The following is an 11,012-nucleotide window of genomic DNA, read 5'->3' as shown; positions in this document are numbered from 1 at the left end:
GAAGAGCCTCCAAAATGCACCACCAGGCATGGAAGCAATGGAGGTTCTGCAGGGTGTCTGAAGGGTATCTGCTGCTGCATAAGGTATTATTCCTTTTATTTCTAAATCTTTGTAGATCTGTGCATTCTGCTCCAAAGAAGACAAAGCCTCTTATATATGTGCAGTGTGCTCCTGAGCTCCCAAAACTATTCTTGGGAAGCAAGCCAGTCACTCAGAGGCTTGGTCAATGTTTTCTTTGGATGGTTGCTCCTGGAAATTGCTGCTGAAACATTTTCAATGAGATTCTTTCTTTCAATTAAACATATTTCCTCCAGAAACTTTCTAAGGAACAATAATATTTTCTTTTCTCCAAGACACTGGCTAGCCAGAAACAGCACTCCAGCCAAACCTCAAACAATTTAATTAGTAATTTCTACAGTGCTGTCTCCCTGGACTTTTAGTTCAGTTACTTTTTATCCTCATTCCCCTTTATGGACCAAGTTCCCTGCTTATCCCACAATGCACTCTGAAATGTCAACTCTCACTCAGAAATGATAAGAACTCTTGACATCGATGAGACCTTGGGGCATTTGGATTGAGCTCCAGGATATAGATTAAACGGAATAAAACACTTGGAGTTAAGCAATGCTTCATACTAAAGTTTTATCACAATGTAACAGAAGCTTTTTCTTTTTTCTTTTTTTTTTTTTTTTTGTATTTGGATGTCTACTGAATCAAAATGTAACCTGTGGGCAAGGGGCAGGATGTGTCTGGGAATTCAAGAAGCAAAGTATCCCTTAGACTATCAGACAGTAACATGAAGATGATGACTGACTGCCCTTAAAATAGGAGAACTCTGCCCCAGAGTTGACCTTTACACTACAATAAACCAAAACAGCAGCTCCCACAGGCTGCCAGCCTGGGTGTATGTTAAAACTATCCCAAGGTGCAATGAGCCACATACTGCTGCAGAGGTGCAAGTGGAAGAAGGAAAAGGTACATAACAAAAAGGTCTGCCTTGTCAGCCAGCACTCAAGAAGGTATATTCCTGTATGAAGATCTGTTTCCCGAGATGATGTATTTTCAGCAGCAGTTACAGGAACCAGAGAAGAGAGAAGTAGACTTTCTTCTTCCCTCACATAATGTATGGGGAAAGTGTGCATAATGTGATTTCAATAGTTTTATCTTTCTTCTTGAAAGTCTTCTGTACCTACCATCCTGTGCCAGCAGCAAATCAGATACTAGCAGGGAAAATGTCACCTTCCTGTAACCTTACGAAAATATTTTTCATTCCCATAACACAAACCATCAAACTACACAGGATAATTTAAAAATATGATGGTATTCTTAGTTGACAGAAGCAAAAGGTGTTGGTTTTGTATCTTATTAATACATTCAATATTAATTTCCTTCTACTCAAATGCAAACATGAAAGTTCCTGTGACTAATGGAGTAATATTTTATTTTTTAAAAAAAATTACTTAAAAAACTATTTGCATTACCTACAAGTCAAGTAAAAAATGAGACTATCAGCTCTTTCCTTGCCAAAGCAGATTTACCATTCAGCACCTGTAATGAGAAGTTTCATTCAACTATTTATACTGCAGTTACTGACTACAAGGTATCCATGATATATATATTACCTAGTTGAATTTTTCTTATAGGTGCATGCTGAAAACTGTTCACATAAAAAAGCATGAGGGTAATTCAGCTCAAGCTGGCTTTGGGCTGAAAGCAGGCCTGTGTATGGCTGCCTGGGTAGGCATAGGCATACTTTCAGATCCTTCTATAAAATGCTTCTCTTCCACAGTTATTCTTGAAAACATACCTTTCCCTTACCAGTGTTCATGAACACCAAATAAAAGATAAAGGAATTGCCCTAGAAGGAAAATCTTCATTTTTATTTAAATGAATACTTAATGAATCTACTTAAGAAGTACTTGCCCCGGGGTATTTCTAGAACTATCTGTGAACATGTAACTGTAAAATTTAATCACTAAGAATTAAATCTTTTATAGAATGGGATAAAAGTTCCTTCCTAGTTCAGGATACAATAAAAGCCCCGTGGCAAAGCGCACAGCACTGGCTGCTGGTGGCACAGGTCAGTAGGCTCACACTGCTTACACTATGGCTGCAGCTCAAGCCATAGCTGGAAACTGCCCCTAAAGGGTCTTCTGCCAGGAAAGACAGAGTAACCTCAGTTCTCTTAGGTGTTTTATCCACCAGTGTGGCCTATTTGCAGGGCCGGTCTTGCTGAAGATGCTGGCCCATGTCTGTAGGAGCGCAAGTGTGATGAGCAGCAAAAGTTGCTACGTTGCTTTTGGGGGGGTGGGGTTCTTAGATGTTTTACAAAGTGGAGCTTTGACTTATAATATTAATAGAAGTATTTAATGAAAATTAATTAAGAATCTTTAAGCCCACAAGAAGATGATAAGTATTATCACTGGATGCAGAAAGATGTAAAGAAACATCAGGTATCAGAGCTCATCTCTTGACTAGGATGCTGCCCTGTCTCCTCTAAAAGATGGGTGCAAGGCTTAGACAGATTGGTTCAAAGTTTGCTGGAGAAGAACCATAGAATCACAGAATGCCAGATTGGAAGGGACCTCAAGGATCATCTGGTCCAACCTTTCTAGGTAATACTATAGTTTACATGAGATGGCTCAGCACCCTGTCAAGCTGAGACTTAAAACTGTCCAGTGTGGGTGAATCTACAAGAAGGTGGACAGGTTCAAGAGAAACATCTGCAGAGAGGATCCTGCCAGGGCGAGGGACAGCCTTGGGTTAGGCAGGTGCCTGGGGTCTGTGCTGATGTGCTCTGGGACACGAGTGACAGGGCCATCACCACATGCTGCAATCAGCAGTAGCTTTACCCAAAGATATGCTGCAGGATGGAGGCAAATATATTTTAGATGTTTTCCTTTCATTCAAGATGATATAAAACAGCAGAGTTCTCAGATTCCTTAGAATTACCAACAAATAAATATAAATTGAAAAATCAAGCTCAGCCTCACTGTAACACTAATGTTTTTTGCTCTCCCCAAGATCTGCAACTCTGCCAGCATAGTCCAAACAAAACTTTTCCCTCAACCACCCTAGCTTGCTTGGCACCTTCTTTCTTGCACTGTTCTCTCCTTGCTCAAAACTCTGTTTATTTGCTGACCTCCTTCACTCTGTTGTATTCTCATTAACATGAGATTATTTTTGCTCTCCTTTCCTTCGGTCTTCATATTGGATTTAATTTCAATTTCTTTACTGACCTCTTCCTTTCTCCTGCTTGTTTTGTTATTGAACGTGCAATACCACAAAAAACCTGAACACCTCTACTTATGAGAGGTGCCCCTCAGGGTTTTCCAGGCTTGCTTTTATGTCCTGCAATGAAATGCTGTATTTTATTAAACTGGTCCTAGCCCCTAGAAACCAGTGAAAAAGCTTGTTACTGACTCCAGAGGAACAGGACTGGTCACTAAAATAAATGAGACTCTAGAATCAAACTTTACAGCTTCAGCTGACTTCAATAGCAATCCCTCTTGTGCATCTGAGGATGCAATCTAAAGCAATAGTGAACAATTAATCAACTTGGTTTTAAGAGGACATGTCAGGATTAATGGGCAACTTACCTAGGCAGCTTGAGGCAGACTTGAAGTTTCATGTTTTTAATGTTATATATATTTCTAGCTACTGAACTCTGAAGAAAAACAGTAATCACCATCATGGTACATTCCTGCAAAAAGACAACTCAGAAAATTTTACTGCACTGACTTCAGTTAAAGCACATATCAGAGAAGTGTAAAGGGTTAATTACCCTCACATTTGAAATATACTTTGCATTTACAGTCTGGATTTCACTTAAGGCCCTCAATACAGGCTCTCTAAATGTCTCCTTTCAACTGCGTAAACTTCTGCTTGCTACTCTCAATGTAAGTACTTACAGATTGTGACTAGATTTTGAAAGCCATAAATTGTTAATTTAATATTTTCTGAGATGCCTCAATATTCCTTTCATTTGTTGTTGTTTTGTTTTTTTTTCTAAAAAAACCCAAAAAGTAACCCTATAAATAGAGCCTTCTTTCTGCAACCAGCCTCCAAAGGTCACCTTACAATGTTTTTCTATTTCCCGTATTAAGCAGCAATGCTTTTCAGCTGACATTCCAACTTCAAGTCATGCATATGAGCATGATGTGAGCTTGCTTCAAACCACAGTGACAGGGCTGCAAACAAGACTGCTGCATAACTGCTGAGAAAAATAACATCCATTGTCAAAAAGGGCACTTCATCAAGCAAAATTTAGCTGCATGAATACAAGTGTCTCCAAATATTTGGTTCATGCTAAAAATATAGCACATTTATTAAAAATATATATTTATAAACATTGGTATGAACAGACACAGGTGTTAAGCAAATGAGAAAGAAAAAATAACCATGTAATGTATTTCTCCCAATGTTTTATCAAGTTTAAGCTCAACAGAATTCTTTTCATGATTGCACCATATGTTCATTCTAAATAAAAAGCTTGTCAGATTCAATGTAAGGAAAAGCAAAAGCCAAAAGAAAATACTCGTTGGACCTAACAGACGTGATCTGTGCTATGAAGCTATCTTTGAGTTCAATCTCTGCGAGTCTGCAGGATGCATTTCTAATTGTATAGAGTGTACAATTTCTGTCTTTTTTTTTTTTTTTTTTTTTTTAAATTGTGTTAAAACAACATATCCCTGGTGTATTTCTTCAATGCTTCAGCTTACATAATTGCAGTCATTTTCCCCCAAACCAAAAACCAAACCCAAAGGAAGAGAGCAGGACAGAAGAGTTAAGCTTGTTACTTGTGAAAAAGTCTCCTTAAATTAATTGTGCTTCAGCCTTTGTTGCCTGCAGGCAGTGCTTTTATGATGTGTTAATATAATACACAGTCAATTCTGATTAAACAACTTGTCAATAGTCAGCAATGTTTGTTGTCACTCTTAATGGCTGTTTTATCTTGCCTATTTGCATGCCTTCTAGTTTACAACGTTGTGTAAATATACACAAAAATGATCACAATGAGGTTCAGAATCGTCCCAATAATTCCAAGCATTGCCAAGATAGTTTCTTCTTTGCTTTCCTTTTCTTGACTGCCTTTATCTTCTTCATTTCCACTGGTGATTACCATCTTGGTGGCCAGTTTCTTTATCCTCCCCTTCAGGACAATCTAGATTTAGGAAGAAAAAAAACACCAAAACAAATTGTTAGTGTGAGTTTCCAAGCTCATTTTAACAGTGGAGCCAGTTTCAGAATTTTTGGCCTGTAACATACTATATTAAGAATTCACTTTAAAAGGATTAATATTTTAACTAAGTATTTAGTAAATGCTTAGTTAAAATGACAGTTCAGCTAGCCTGTACATTACTTACAACCCTCCACAACACTCTCTGCTTATGTGGCAGCAATAATTAGAAACACACTTAACTCATCTGCAATGTTGTGGTAGAACTGCTTAGAAATGTACCAACAAGTTGTGACTCCCACTAGTGTCAGAGGGGACTTTCCCTGCATTAGGAGTCCATCTTGACAAGTTGCAGAGACCCTAGATTCAAACTTCAGAACCAAGAACCACGTGGATGAGGGGAAAAAAAACAAAACTGGGAAGACCTAATTTATTTTTAATAGGAAAAACCACCAAAGACAAAGGCATTTTGTCTCCTGACGAGAAGGAAGACAGCAGTGAATTCCCCATAAATAATTGAAAATAAAAGCAGAACCAAAATAACATCCATCTTGGCTTTTATTTTCCTCATTCTTAATGTACAATGAAATGTTACGTGCAGTGCAGTGAGCTGAAATGTATCGATCTGCTGGCAGGGACTATACAGCCATTTCCCAAGCAGCAGCCCCAGACCCTAAACTGCTTTAAAAAGAAGGCTCTTCAAATGCAGGACTAGCTCTGACTCCCAGTACTGCTTGAGCCACAAAGAACTCCCCTTTGTCATCTAGCCCAGCATTGAGACCTGGATAAACATTTGATTGTTCAAATTAGAAATTAATAAATTATATTTATCTGTGCTTATCTAACACTGCAAACTCTGATCTCATGGGCAAACTAAAGTGCCCTAGAAAACCAAAAAAGGCTGGCTGGCTTCCCAAAGCAAACTGATCTATCAACAGCTGGGTTCAGGCAATGCCCTGCTGTTGTCTCCCAAGCTGCAAACCATACCCCATGATGTTTCTGCTACAGGAAGCAGTGGTAGGATGTTGCAAAAAATGCCACTGGCCTTTATACTTAACATTTGCATGAGCATTTATATGTTTTACCTTAAAGTCACCAAGTGATTCAGAGGAAAGTAAGCCCAAGGAAGTCAGTAACCTGAGGGTACTCATGGCAGACACAGGTCAGTGGGACCAGGGGCACCAGGCAGAGGGGTACTGTGTCAGACATCAGAGTGTGATCATCCAGAACGTCTTCAGGTAACCTGCCCCAGGAGAGCAAAGGTTCAGAGGCACCAGGTTCCTCCCAGGGATGCTGGCTCCTATTGCTGCCCTCCAGGTTCCCTTCCAGCCCTCAGAAACTCCCTGGTCCCCACAGTTCCTCCAGTGATGATCATCTGCAGCTCCTCCTGCAGAACCTACATCTTCTGGCAGCAGAAGAGCTTTGTCATGTTTAACCCCAGCTAGGGTCCAGAGGAGGGCTTGGTTACATCTGTAGGATGCCCTCCCTGTCTTATTAATTGCCACCATGTAGTCAGTGATACCTTAACAAGCAAAGTGGTGCTGGGGAGTCACAGGATAATTCCTACCAAAGCCATTTACACTAACCTCACAAGCCAAGCACATCAACTCTACATGGCATCAGACCACATACCCAGATCTCAAGCTATGACACGCAGCCACTGCTTCACCCAGAAAGCCATGAGTCATTTGGATAGCATGTTTTTTTCCCCTTCAGTAACTGGGAGGTTTTCCCTCTAGCCAAATATTTACACTTTATTGTTTATTTTAAAAATCAAGTGGGATCACAAATACTATCTGATAAAATCCCAGGTCTGGAATGCAAGGATCCAAGGGAAGGGTGTAGTCCGTGCTGGCTGCTTCTGATTCAGCACTCTGGCTCCCACAGAGACATGGTCATACTCAAGTATCTTGTGGGTGAAGCCCCTCTGTCTCTGAAAAAAGCCAGAATAGGTAAAATGGGTCTCTCTGCATCCCATAGTATAGGTAGAGTTTTCTGTTCACATCAACATAAACCCCCACAGAGCAGGGCAGAGCCACAGCTGGGGTGGATTTGCAAAAGATCTGCATCCACCAACACTCTTGGGCATGGTGGCTCTTGCACCACATGTGCTGGACAATACTATTTCTAGGATTAATGTGAGCTCAGGCAGCATGGAGACATCTGAACCCCTCTTATTAACATCCTCAGATTGTTCTTAATAAATCCAAACTGTGCAGCATGAAGTTACTGCCAAACTCTTTCCTACAGGACATTATATCCTAAAATGAACATCAATCTCTGAAGTCGCTAAATAATTCACAAAAGAAAAAGCAAACAAAAAAAACATGTCTAAGGCTGTTAGATATAAAGAGAAAGACTCCAGCCTGGGAAATCCTTGAGTTGTGAATTTTTTGGAAGCTAATAAAGTATTCTGTGGAAATACCACATCCTTGCCTTGTTAGCAAAGTCTTTCCCAGGTATCCATTACTGGTTACTGAGAGACAGGAGGTTCCTGGGCTGCACAATCGCTGATCTGAGGTTGTACAATCACTTTACTCCCTTTTCCAGGTTCTAATTATTAGCAAGGAGATACTGAGTGGTTTCAAATCCAAACACCATCAACATGATTCAGGCTGGCAAATTATTTCTGTCCCACTGAGAGGTCTTAAGGGAGCGAGAAGGTCCTCAGTTCAATGCAGTGGAATATGCATGAAGAAGCTGGTGACTGGGGTCATGATGAACATGAAGGAACAATAAAGAGGCAACAGGAGTTGGGAGTTTAGGCATGGGCTGATAGACAGTGTAATTTGGTGTAGGCGATCTCTATTGCTCCAGTCACGCCTATGTGCTGTATTTGGCTCAAGCTATGATGCACTCTGTGTCTGCATGAACTGCATCCTTTTTTTGGATGAAACTACACCCAAAGATGTGCTCCAGAAGCTCTTTATGTGCTATTAAAACAATAAAGGAAAATGTTAGTCTATAGTCTAAAGCTGGTCTGAAGCAGAGGTTCAGACAAAAGCTGGTCTGACGTAAAACCTCCAAAACACATGTAGTGTGGACACTGGCAGCATTAGTTTCCCTGCAGGGATTGCTCCAGTGGGTCCACACTTCCCGCTCTTTTATACAACATATAAACAGTGAGAAAGAAAGAGCACAAGGAGCTTGGAGAAGCATTTAATATTCAAACAGGACAAGACTAGGTCTAAATACAATTATATTAGTACTCTGCCAAATATAGCACTGTTGAAAATAAAGGTTGACTTTGAACTGTGAGGAGACCAGAATCAAAATTACTTCTCCATATTTAAGGACTCACCTTGTGAGGAGTACTCTCCTAATTGCACACTCAAGCCTTTAACCTTCACAGATCTCATGCTCTGTGAGGTATTTTGACTGGCTGGGGTTTGTGGGCGTTTTTTGCTACTGGGAAAACACTTGCTGTCAATTTTAGTATAATTACACCAATTAAACAAACAAACAACAAAAACCAACAACAAAAACAACAACAATAAAAACACAAACCAAAACCAAAACTAAAACAAATAGAAAAGTCTTCTGACTTTCTGGGCACCTTTTTTCGGCCTTTATTATTCTCCTCTGGAAAGAGGTTTCATTTATTTGACTTTGTTTCATATTTTTAAGATCCTTATGACACATTACTCATTTTTTACTTTTTCTGTGGGACTTCATGCTTTTGAGAAACACTCTTTTCCTTATTCAGAACTGCTGATGGAAACGCTGAGATAGGAGGGCCAGAGAGCACTAGATTTATTGGTTCTTTAATAACTATCTTTCTTACTTAATTACTGCTTCATTTGGAAAGTGTCTTCCTGCCACATCAAAAATAATGTGCTTCCTACTTCATTTGGTAAGATTCATAATTAACCTAACATCAGCCTCTTGAAAAGATATGTATTCCAAAAAGCTACCCAGGTGAAGATGTATTCAATGTATTCTAGGTTGCACAGGGAAGAAAAGGACAGTTCAGTGATAGTCACTGCTGGCTTCTTATATACCTACAGGAACTCAACTTAGCCTTTTTTTTGCCTCAGTTTCTTATCTGTGGGATTCTTTGAAGACCTGCCCAGTCTGTGTCAAAAAATTACTCATAACAACAGTGAGGCCATACAAATACTTGAAAAAGAGAGATGTTAACGTGAAAAAATTAAAATCCAACAGTGCTCTAAAATACACCCACTAACATCTCCCCAAATATTTGGAACCAGTTGCACATCACTGTCATTGCAAACAGTCCAGTGGGCCAGGCAAAACATTTCTAGCAAGAGAAGGTAATCCTTACTTATCTCTTCACCCTCAGCATGAGCCGTGACTGAACTAAAGCTGATGTCTCAGTGGCAGGGCTTTGGAAAAGGCAGCAGCAAGTGCATGTTTGTCACATCAAAGATACAAAGCACATCTCTCACAAAGTACCTGTCCCGACATATCTGTCAGCTTTTGAATATGCTGGCACCTTGACTTGCTCTTGAAATTATGTTGTAATCTTAAATAATTTTTCTCCTAAGTCATTATTTATGAGGACTCCAAAGAGGCTACAAGTGGAGGGTGCATCCAGCAGAAGAAGAGCCCTGGGAAGTCAGAGGAGAGGAGAATGGTTTTGCGCTCTGCCAGGGATCCTTAGCACCCCTTCTGATCAGCTCGTGCTGTCATGTACTATTTGACACTTTGAAAAACAGGAATGGAAACTTCTGAAAAGCTTCCAGGCTCAGATGCTCAGCTGGTACAAAGCAGATTCCTTCCCTGATTTCAGCTGAGCCACCTCTGTTTACACTCGCTGAGGGTCTTGCTGCTTGTTTCAACGTAGCATGAATATCAGTGAGCACAAATTTTGTATTCTTTATCCATAACCACAGACAATCACCAGCCAAATTGTTTTGATACCCAAACTTGTTTACAGTCCCCAGGCTATTAATTGTGATGACACATTAAGAGATAAGAGAGCTTTAATTTTCTGAGTATAGTTCCACCTTCTGGGTATAAGAAACACACAGCCAAATCTTGTTTTGATTAGCAAACTGAAGGGGGCACAGAAATCATACAAAGCAGAGTGTGGGTTCAGATGCTGCTGGAGTTGACACCTTCCCTTATCTCCTAAAGAAGCGCTCAAATTTCCAAGCAGGGAAGAGAGGATTCTTGAGGATTTAACCCCACTTGAATATCACATCCAAATGGAGTTTTGTTCCTTTCCTCCTAACAACATCTTTTAACCTCATTTTCCTCTGCTGGCCGACTTGGGAAAGTTGGGTGCTCCATTCAAGTCCTAGACATCCCCCAGGCAAGATGCTGAGCAGTGTAGTTAAATGGATACTGCACTGCTTTGAGTGATCCCTGGGAGGAAGGCAAAGTCAACAAACATTGACTGCTAATTAGCAGTCTTTTTTCTAAGGAGTATGTTGGAATAGTCTCATTTTTGTGATGTCTTTACTTACAATCCTTATGTCATTTGGACTGGATAAGTCCTCTCCTAAATTCCACTAACACAATGTGCTGTCACTTATCAGTCAAGGCCCTGCTCAGAGAAGTGCTGACAGGTGTAGGGACACATATTTGCATTTCTTTTAAAAGTTGTATTGCACAGAACTGAAAGGAACCATACAAATGCAAGATAAGGCCAAGAGAAGCTCTGAGGATGTGAAAAGCGTCACTAAAAGTTCCTTTAGGCACAGCAGCTTGCAGAGGCAGTGTGCACTGCATATGAATTGCAGAGGAATCAGAATTGGGTGAGTGGAAACTAATATATGGTAGAAATTAGAATACCTAAGGAAAGCAGACACCTGCCATTAGAGAAGGGAGAGGAGTGACAAGGGAAGGTGCCCAGAGAGAGGGGTTT

At 40.2% G+C, this 11,012-nt stretch overlaps 1 long non-coding RNA gene across 1 annotated transcript in view; it reads right to left on the bottom strand.

Annotated features, from left to right (window-relative positions):
• Positions 1-4,297: 4,297 nt before the first annotated feature.
• The window catches only part of LOC104394179, a 27,888-nt gene continuing 21,173 nt past the window's right edge, over positions 4,298-11,012 (bottom strand). The window contains exon 2 of the long non-coding RNA XR_719877.1: positions 4,298-5,164. This is a non-coding gene — a long non-coding RNA (uncharacterized LOC104394179). The remainder of the gene's footprint in view (positions 5,165-11,012) is intronic.

Source organism: Chaetura pelagica, unplaced genomic scaffold (assembly GCF_000747805.2).
Source record: "Chaetura pelagica isolate M959 unplaced genomic scaffold, ChaPel_1.0 scaffold48, whole genome shotgun sequence".
Taxonomy (NCBI): domain Eukaryota; kingdom Metazoa; phylum Chordata; class Aves; order Apodiformes; family Apodidae; genus Chaetura; species Chaetura pelagica.
Note: the sequence above shows the minus strand (reverse complement) of the source record. Positions and strands in the feature narration are given on the sequence as shown.